Raw genomic sequence first — 10,971 nt, 5'->3', positions numbered from 1 at the left:
AAGAGAGGAGTTATTTGCCACCAATGTTATTGTTCCCAGATTAATTTTGGTATCGTCACAGGTATTATCTACAGAGCACCAGTAATCACTTACATTTTTCACCTTTTTATAAGCATAAAATTCTGTCTCAGATGAAATACTCAAATAATATGCTCACATAAAATTTCATTTTCAGTGGCAACATTTTACAATTATAAACTGTATAAACTCCAAAAGTCCACAAATAGCTTTACAGAGGTTCGCTTGAGGGCTTCCTTGAATTCTTCATTGAAGGCTTCTGGAGAAAAGCAGTGATATAAGTTTGAACCAGAATAATCAGAATCCATTTCAAGACAAGCAAATGTGAGGGTGAGGGTCATTGAAGAACTGGATTCAGTGAGCAACCTGAGAGCTTTGTAGGTGAACAAAAAAGAAAGAACCTCACCTATTTCTCTGTGATTTTAGGGTATCTGGAAAAGTAGAGACTAAAATACACCAGAATTAGGGGTGGTCCTGAAGACAACAGATTCCCTTTCAGACTCCTTAGAACACTAGTAGATAGTTCAGGAGTGGGATGAGAGACACACATTAGCCTTCTTCCAAACACATAACTCTCACTCAGGCAAACAATAAATCACATTAAAGAAGGAAACATTTATATACTCTCAAATAAAAATTGTTAATCCCAACGTATGACATCATTTCAATCAAATTCAATTAATCCTCAAAATAAACATTGATATGGGAAGAATTGTTGTGATATCTAAGGCAAGGACCTGTCATTTTCTTAATACAGAGATTGTCACCTCTGCAAAAATGGCAGATTGATCATACCGATAAAGTATGATGCAAATACACGTGCAGTAATACTAGAAGATCATCTGAAAATGTTTTAAAGAAAATGAGGCAAGAACAGCAAGTTTTCTTCAGGCTTGCTGCGAGCTCTTCTTGGATAACAGGATACAAACTTAACTTTATGCAAACCATTATTGGAGTATCATCCTCCTGCAACTGTAGCCTTCAGCAACACATTTGGAGAAGCAAAAGAAGTTTCCTTCATGTAGCAATATGCCTAGAGCCAGTCCTAATACATATTATGCTAATTTTTGGAAAGACACCTATAAACTGTTATAAAGATGGCTAAGCTGTGCCTGGGCTACAAGCATCTGATCTTTGGTTAGCAATGCTTCTTGCAGAAGGAGGTAAGATGAAATTCAAGGCCTGGCTGATGTCAGGCAACTATCTCTCACTTTAAAGTCTCACTGCTACCTACTAAAAAGCAGCAAATATGAGACCAAGTTATTCCCTTTTGAGTTAGACCTAGACGAGGGGAAGACCTTGTGACTTCTTTCTAGTACTCTCTTGGTTCCCTCTCACATGACATGAGATTGTTCCAGGAACACCCAGCTCTATCTCTAATAGGTTATGGCTCTAAGAAGCAGCCTGGGGATTTGTTTCCTCTATGGTAGGGATTAATTCCTCTGCTCAATAAACAGGCACAGTTTGGTTGCCAATCAAAAACCACCCAAGTATTCAATGTGAACATAAATCTCATGCAGGACACCTAGGTAGCAGCTCCCTGAACACACACATGAAGCAGAACTGTTAGCTGGGGCAAAACCCACCAACCAACATGAGCTAAAATCCAGGCTGGTTAATGTTGCTATCAAGCAACTCCTCCCATGCCCAACAAGAGGATTCTCCAGCACCACATGAATCTGGAACACCATTTCTCCCATCTATCCCAGGAACAGAGTAACTTTGCCCTCATCCTTTCAAAAAACATCAAGGCAGGTTTACCTCCAGTAAGACAAATCCATTGAGGCTTTTGCAACAGCAGCCTGTCCCAAACTGGCAGCACTTCATTAAAATCAGAAATACAAGTGCTCTGATGCCAAGGTAGATACACGGCCCAGACTCTTCCTGCCTCCCCAGCTCCTGCTGCTTCAGTAATTGTACTAACGTTCTTTCATTACCAACCTGTGTCTCTCCCTAGGACACAGTCTGGATATTCCTGGTACATGATGCAACCTTCGCCACAAGCTGCTGAGCTCTTTCATGTATGATCAATAAACAATCGTTGAACTCCATAACCCCTTGAAGATGAGGATATGCTTGTTAGCCAGCCCGTGTTGTGGGATACATCTAAGGTGTACTGCTCTTGGGGCCCTTGGCACAGTGAGCAGCACGGACTCATAGCTCTTCCCAGAATAGAACTCCTCAGAAGTGTTCATTTTCATTTGAACAGTTGCCGCAAGCTGTGAGGCAGACGAGCCTTCCCCCTGCTGTGCATGTTTATGTATAAATGTAAATCTTTCTTAGCTTTCATCTGTGAAAACTGAAACTTCACCAAATGTCCTCATTTACTGAAAACCCACATGCTGGGGGATTTCAGAGAAGCAGCTTTCCATCCAGCATTATGTACATTCCTCTAGACCTGTGCTAAATTAATCCTGGGTTTTAATAAACAATTGCAGAATTATTTTTACATGAACCATGAAGGCGATCACAATATATTGTAGCTAATGTGTTCTATACACAGTGAAATGCAGGAATACTTTTGGGGACTCGAAGACATTTGAAAGATTAATCATCCCTTTTTAGGGCAGACCTAGCATAGGGCAAGTATATTTGGGTTAGGAAAGGATTTCTGAGCTGTTTTTTTACCTCTGCCTAAGATGTCACCCTTTCAAATCATGTTTTGCATAAGTAATTTTGACAAATTGCACGCAGAGCAATCAAGCCAGCAAATTCTGCAGTAGGACATACTGAAACATCAAACTGGAAGCGATTATGCCTCTCTAAGGTGTTAATCTTTTCACACCACCATTTTTAAATAGATGGTGAGATTTCACCCCAAAACAGTGTGCCCAAACAATAATAAATCTTCTGCTAACACAGAATCAACCCCACTTAGTGTCACTCTGCCTTAAGTTCAATAGCCTACAGTGCTCAAACAAATTCAGACCAACCACAGATAGAATAAACATCAAGTAAAAGCAATAGTGGTAACTAAAATTATCCTGACATTTGACAAGAAAAAAAAAAAAAGAGAACCAGGGTCAGGGCCTTTTCCACATCCTACCTCTCAAATGCTAAGTGGTGAGCCATGGTTTCAGTTTGCTTCTCATGGTGCTTCTAAAGAGAAAATGTCTTTTCACACAGCTGACCTACAGCACAGTGAACTCTAAATTTTGAGAAGTACTAGTGACATGCTTTGTAATTACTATTATATATTACTTGGAAGAAGTCAAAATCATGGAGATTGACTATAAAATTGCTCAATATTGATCCAAAGCTGTAGAGTTTACAGTATACAACCTTGTGTTTATGAGGTCTGTGCTACAAGTCCCAAAGAGCCTTCCCTCATCCCATTGTCCTCTGGGGAAGAAGCAAATGGCAAATGATTTTCCCACCTGAAGAAAATTTTCTGAAACTGAAAATAATTCTCCACCCCTAATCAGGATAAGAAATGTTTGTATCAATTAAAAAAAAAAAAAAAAAAAAAAAAAAAAAGACCAGAGTTTAAAAAGAGATTTCAGTTCAGTTTTGGTGATTTGGGCTTTTTTCATCACATAGTTTCAGTAGGAAAGTCACTTTCAAATGAGAAAAATGGAACTGTCTACATGTAAAGCTTGAAACCTCTCATGTCATATCTCCAAAACCAATGGGCGTTCAGACCACATGCCTCTCACTGCGGCACCATCTATCTTCTCTTGTTCTAAATTAGGTATGCTATGAAGGGGACAGAAATCCTCTTTTCATTCTCCATACAACATCCAGAACAAGTCCTCAATGTACTACTACTAATAAGGGTAAAAATAATACAAACAATAAATAATAACTGGAAGAAACAGGTTGTCTTTTATGTCAGCAAGTCCTAAACAATGTAAAGCCTTATAAAGACAAAACCCATACCCCAAACACCAGGGAGAAACGTAGAAGCAGTTGTACATCACGGGTACATTTTCTTCACTTTGGGAAAAATTATCAAATACAGCAGCTTCCCTCAAAAGAAGCATCTGGTGTGACCTCCCCTTGAATGTGCAGTTCTGGTCACCACAATATAAGAGAGATAGAAAGCTACTGGAGAGTGCCCAAAGGAGGGACACAAAGATGGTGATGAGTCTTGTGGTGACGCCGTATGAGGAGCAGCTGAGGGCACTTGGTCTGTTCAGCCTGGAGCAGACTGAGGACAGACCTCACTCAGTTACAACTGCCTTGTGAGGGGAAGAGCAGGGCCAGGCACTGATCTTTCTGGCGACCAGTGACAGGACCAACAGGAATGGAGTGAAGCTGTGTCAGGGGAGGTTTAGGTTGGGTATTAGAAAAAGGTTCTTCACCCAGAGGGTGGTTGGGCACTGGAACAGGCTCCCCAGGGAAGTGGTCACTGCACCAGCCTGACAGAGTTCAAGGAGCATATTTGGACAATGTTCTCAGGCACATGGTGTGACTGTTGGGGATGGTGCTGTGCAGAGCCAGGAGCTGGACTCAGTGATCCTTTTGGGTCCCTTCCAACTTAGAATATTTTGTGATTCTGTGATTCTATGAATAAACTGATTCTGATTTGACAATAACTTAATTTTAAAATTATATCAAGCAGCAGTAACAATAGTAAGAGAACACTACAAGAGAGATTTGTTAATGAATAGCAATATGAATTCAAAGCACTATGGTGCCAGTGGAAAATCTTAAATATTATTAGATAATACTATTAAGCAGAAGGTATTCTATCAAGATGTTGATTCATCTTGAATTTCAGAATCACAAAACCAAAGAATTCTCAGGTTTTTAACATAAGAGTGTTCAGTCCATCTGTCAGGTCACATAGCTGGGACCCATCCATGGCCTGCATCAAAACAACGGATCAGAAAAACTCATTCCAGTAGGCTCTGCCCAAGGGATCTGGAGGTGCAAGGACAGTTTACACTTGAAAAATTAATTCATCTCTGTCTTCACAAAGATAAGTATGTCCTATCTTTCCTCTCAGATGACTTTGGACCCAGAATATGAAAGTAGCAAGAGCTAAATATGATGTTTCTAGATGAATAAACACTGGCAACAGTGCATTAAATAAATTTTCTATCTTCAGTCTTAGTTTCTATCCTTGAAACTTTGATGATTTCTCTAAGCCAATGATAATCACGTGAAATTCATAATCCCAGGTTACATATGCCTTATGGTCATTATTGGTATCATAATGTTATTAAAATTAGGGTATGATCAAAGTACCATGGATTTACCCCAAATGTTCTTTGTGGATACTAATGCATTCTCCCACAGTCCTAACATCAGTCTGGTCACTTGTATTGCATTTTCCTTTGTATTTCATTTGACCGCAGACAATTCACTCTACTTGAAGTTTGTTCTGTAATTCTCACAAAACTGTTCTGAGTTTCTTATAGATTGATTGACAGATGAACAAGTAGAAGATTCAGAAACAATTATCCTCCATCATAGGATGTACTATAGTAAAAAGGAATTTTTTTAGGAACTATTATTTAATCTGTTTACAAAAATAGAACTGAAAAGAGTAATATTTCTGAACACTGAACTACAATGGATCATATTTTTAGATCAACTTGCTTTTCAGATATATGCAAAAAATCCTCTCAGTATTCCTCCCTCACATGTTAATTTGAAAATTTACTCCACAACTTCAAGAATGAAGGCGATACCTTCTTAAACCTGCAATAGAGACAATAAAATAACACTTCTGGCATCTTGCTTCTGCAAGCATCTTTTTTTAAGCATTGTAGATATAAAACATCAAGAAAGAGCCAGCACTCTTTTGCTGATGTGGTGGCTGCTGATTTTGATATTCTTCTACCAGGCCTTATGGCTCACTGGTATGCAGTGCTCAGCTTCACAGCAATTACAGCCTGACGTGAGCAATGCAGAGCTGTATGTACTGCTTTTGCCTCAATGGTGATGTAATGGGAGAGGGCTTTTCCTCTGATCAAGTTCCCCACCCGCCCTCCTAAAAGATAGGCTGAGGTTCTCGCAGAGGACATTTAATGCCATGCAGTCTCTCATCCACCACGTGCGTAGTTTCAAGTTCCTTATTATGAGAATTGTGTGAACCAGCTGAAAGGATTAAAAGAGGAACAAAAAGGATGAGTTGAGAATAAACAGTGTTTAAAGAAATAGCAAGCGGTTTAGATGAAGATGAAAAGCAACATGTAAATTAAGGGTAAAGGGTACAACAAAGGAAAGGAATAAATTGCACTCCATCCTTGTCTTACATATGAGACAGAGAGAAATGTTTTTCAATATAAGTTAGATATTAGGGGTGTTCTTTCCATCTCAGACAGATCTAAAGACCCATCTGTAGACAAATGAAGAACAATCCATATCTCCACTTCTTCTAGCAGAAACTTAGAAGCCTACAGTACTTGTAGCTATATACCTGTAGACATGTACAATTAGAGAATTAATCCCATGATGATTATTTGAAAGGCATTTCCCAGGGAAACTATTAAAACAGTACAGACTGTCAGCACTGGAGAATTTTGCCTACAGAGTATATGGTGTCTCCATCAACACACAGAATCTAGAAGTAGGACAAACACCTTCAGCACTAATTTACATGGAGATGATCCTGCTGTGGAGTATAATGATGGGCCAAATAATGTCTCTTCTCATACTATTTTTTATGATTTCTATGATTCTTCTTATAACCATAAAATCATAGAATGGTTTGGGTGGGAAGGGACCTTAAACATCATCTACTTCAGACTCCTCTGCTGTGGGAGGGACGCCTTCCACCAGACCTGGTTCCATCAAACCTGGCCTTGCACACTTTCAGGGATGGGGCATCCACAACTTCTCTGGGCAACCGGTGACAGTGCCTCATCACCATCACAGTAAAGGACAAACAAAGGTGGCCAGGAATGGGGGAAATAGGCTCCAAGAGACTCAAAGAATGGAGCAGAGTGAAAGTAAGTGTTTAAAGTCAATATTGCCCCCCAGCTAAAATACAGACACTGGAAACTATTCTGTTGGTTCAAAAAATTGGTAAAGAAATCAAAGTGAAACAAAGTCTAACAACATGGATGCTCAGTCCCAACTATCATAGTATTTCTATATCAAATATAATGAATAAATAAATACTGAGACAATTCAATACTTGCTTGCTTTCAGGTCTTTGTTCAAAAGAAGAGGGCAGAAAATGGAAGGAATAAAGAAAGTAGAGATTCTCATCTCCAAGGAGATGAGGTATAAAGAACAGCAATCATTAGGAGAGAAGATATTACTGCTCTCTCATTAATGATATGCAAAACCACTAAGAAAATGGTAGCATGTTGTTAGCAGCTTTTGGGTAAATTGCACAGTTCCTGAAAAAAAACAATTTTCACTGCAACCAAAAGCCATTTTGTTCATTTGTGGTAATTGTTATGTTCATTTCTGAGCCATCATGAAACAACGCTATAGGAAATAATACTAACCCCCCTCCAGGAAAAAAACCAGCACAAGTATTAGTGTTTGGGGGGGGCGGGGGAGGGGTTTGCATCAGTAAGATCAGGTTTCACCAGAATGAAGGAAACAAAATGGTATCACTTCACCTTAAAAAAACACCAACTTCCGACAGTATTGAGGTATAAAACTTATAATAAAAATACTATCTGATGAAACCAGTGTTCTCCACAGCCCAGAGGGGATCACAGGTATGAAGAATCCCTCAGCACTGGCTTTCTTCCTCTGCCTGTACAGTCTCATGGTTTTCCAGTAAGCTGCTGCTCAAGGTGAATTATGCCCTTCCCAGTCTCCAGAAGCCAACACATATGCATGCATCCTGCTAATTGAAAGCCTGTTTAATATTCCTGTCAGTCAGACTTTTTCAAGCATCAAATTCATACTTTCCTGTGTTCTGCGGTGAAGAAGATTCCCATGCTAGTTTTCAATCATACTTCTGTATATGTTGACAATGGATACGTCTCCTTGATGATGCTCTGGAAATTTTGATAACAGTGAGCACAACCCCTGCCCTGATCCACTTCAGGGATGCCCCAAGTGATGTCTCCCAGATGCAGAAAGTAGTTTTGCATCCACTTGATTCACTCTCTGGCAGGCACAGCAAGGGAATTTCTTCACACTTTCCTCCACCCCCAGCATTATTGACCCTTTTTGTGGCCCTAAAGTCCTTAGGAATTTGCTTGGCTTTATCAGGATGCAGGAGACAATGATAATGGAGTCAGGCATCTGTCCATACTTGACTGTGTCCAAGGATGTGAGGGGCAATCTTTTTTTCTTTTTTTCCTTTTTTTTTTAGTTAACTTAAAAAAAAAAAATTACGTATCAAAGGCAGATTCCTGCCTCCTGCTTATTCGTCTGATCACTTCCCAGGCTGTGTCTCCTGCAGTGCTGTAGGGTTGCAGAAGCACAGACCCACACAAGTCAAAGGGTGTCAGAGCCTTCTCAGTCAGCAGGCAAATTAATAACAAAGTAAGAATGCTCACACTGGGGCACATGCCTCAGTCCACCCCAGGATCTCCCTCTGAGAGTGGCCAGCTGAAGATGCCTTTTGCCAAACAAAAGAATTAAACAAATGGGTAAAGGCTCCAGCAAGGCTGAATGTTGGGGCTGCCTTAGGGACATGCTGAAATAGAGATCTCTACACTTCAGCTTTTAACAGCTCCAGATGGATTTTTATTCTATGGGCATATCCACTTGCTTTCTGATAGCTTTGATAGTTAAAGGGAATTTCTCCTTTTGTGTCTCTGAAAACTGACATCTGACAATTTTATCTGACTAGATAACTCCCTAGCTCCAGTATAAAGACATACTCAATTCATGGGGTTTGTGCCATCCATGATTTACCGATCCCTCTCATACCCTCTCTGGGCTGTGTCCTTTTTGGGCTAAAGATTTTGTCTATTCAGCCACACCTCATGAAAAAGATGTCCCATATCCCTGATTATCCATATTATTTTTTTCTAGTTCTACTATATCTCATCTGAGATATGAAGGCAAGAGCTGCTTGTGGCGTTAAAAAACTGGAGCACCATAAACAGGGGCATAATGATACTTTATGTTTCCTATTCTTTTCTTAATATGTGTTTCTTTCAGCCACACTTTTCATTACATTTCAGGACATTTTCATTACAATTCCAATATCCTTGGCCTTACATGAAGTCAATGGTTCTTGATTGTTAGATTTTAGTTTTTATGACTCTGAGAAATCCAGTATTACAGAGAAATTTTGTCACTTTGTTCCCCACCTCCTCCTCTCCATCGCCTATGAATATGTGGATCAGCACAGGTACATGGGGCAATACTTGTTCTGTGTAGAAAAGCACACTACTAATCTGTAACAAGAAATCATTACAGAAAGAAAATCCTCATTCTCTGACAGGATAAAATGACTGTACAGTTTGCCAAAGTTATCCTTAAGAGGAAAAAGAGTGGGTTTAAACTTCTGATGGGCATTCTCTTTAAAACCTCAGCAAAAGAAATATTCAGCATTGGCAATTATTGCAGTACCTTTTTTTATTCTAGGGTGCCCAAAATGTGCATGGGTCAGCTCTGACAGACATGCTGATTAAAGGCTATAAACACAAACGTTTGTAGAAAGAAGTAACACCGACTTACAACAGCAAACATGATTGGAAAAAAACACAGCAAACCTATCAAGAATGTTGTCTGTTGATCAGATCTGCCAAGTAAACAAATGCCAATTTTTCTTGGTATAACCTATTTATTTTAAACTGAAATGTAGACGTGAATGGGGTTTTTTTTAAATATACAAGACTTTTTGAAACCAAATCATGCCTAAAAAATAAGTAACTTAGTACAGTTTACATTAAAAACTTTTGGGTTTATGGGTTCCTGTCAGAGAAGATCAGAGAATTTGCGATTATGTGCATTAGACTGGTCTGGAATACAGTAACATTTTATGAATTATTTTGTCTAGTATATGACTAGAGAATCTCAGATTTATGTTAACATTTTTATACAGTTTATGTAGAACATGTCTAAATAGACTGACAACAGTCATCTAAACAATCTTTACTGCATGTTTAACTCACATGTAATTATAATAGTTATCTCAGCTGTAAAATGCAATAAAACTCATCAGTTTGTGTCTGTTGTGGGCTACCAAAAAATGAGAAAAACTTTGGTCTTTAACTACACAGGAAGAAAAAAATGGGACAAAACCCTCTTTGTGCTTTAGAGAACAGAGAGATGACCAGAGATCTGACTTAAAAAGAAAACAGAATGTACAATGGGACTGGATAAAGAAATGATGATCAATGAGAAGCCTCAGATTATATGTAATCACAGAAAAATAGGTCTGTAACAGACCTTGATTAGTCACTCGGTCCATCCTCCAATTCTAATGCCAGATCAATAGTACTTAATATTTGTCCAGTACATACTTAAAGACATCCAGTAACAGAGACACCATTACACCCTGTGATACAAAGCTGTGCCTCACTAATGTTACCATTAGAAAAGCTTTTTCTCCTTGATGCAATTTAAGTCCATTACATCTTACCCTACCTACCAAGAATAGATGATTCCCCTTCTCTTTGCAATGGCCTTTTAAGTATATGAAGAGTCTTAGCATGTCTGTCTTCTGCCTTCTTTTCTCTAGCCTGAACAACAACTCCAGCTCCCTCAGTCTTCCCAGTCCTCTGTCCATCCTTGTTGCCACCTGCACTGACTCCTGTGGTTCACATAGTTCTCGATGCACAAAATAGTGCATAAATTAGCCCTTCCACTGATGTCCTACCAATACCACACAGAGCCTACAGATTGTATCTTCCACATCTATATCTTCCTGGAATGTTTACTGGTTTTGCCAGGAAAACATATCGCTGACTCACACTCAGCTTGTGACTTACTGTAGACTCGATTCCTTTCTGGAAGATTACTTCTTCACCCATTGTTCATTTCCTGAATTTGTGCAATTTTTTATACTGGCCTAAGCTCATTGCTTTTGTCCCCCCAACATGTGTCTTATGTTTTCTAGACCAGTTTTCTATATGT

This window comes from Corvus brachyrhynchos, unplaced genomic scaffold (genome assembly GCF_000691975.1).
Source record: "Corvus brachyrhynchos isolate BGI_N302 unplaced genomic scaffold, ASM69197v1 scaffold252, whole genome shotgun sequence".
Classification (NCBI taxonomy): domain Eukaryota; kingdom Metazoa; phylum Chordata; class Aves; order Passeriformes; family Corvidae; genus Corvus; species Corvus brachyrhynchos.
This window is presented reverse-complemented; position numbering follows the sequence as displayed.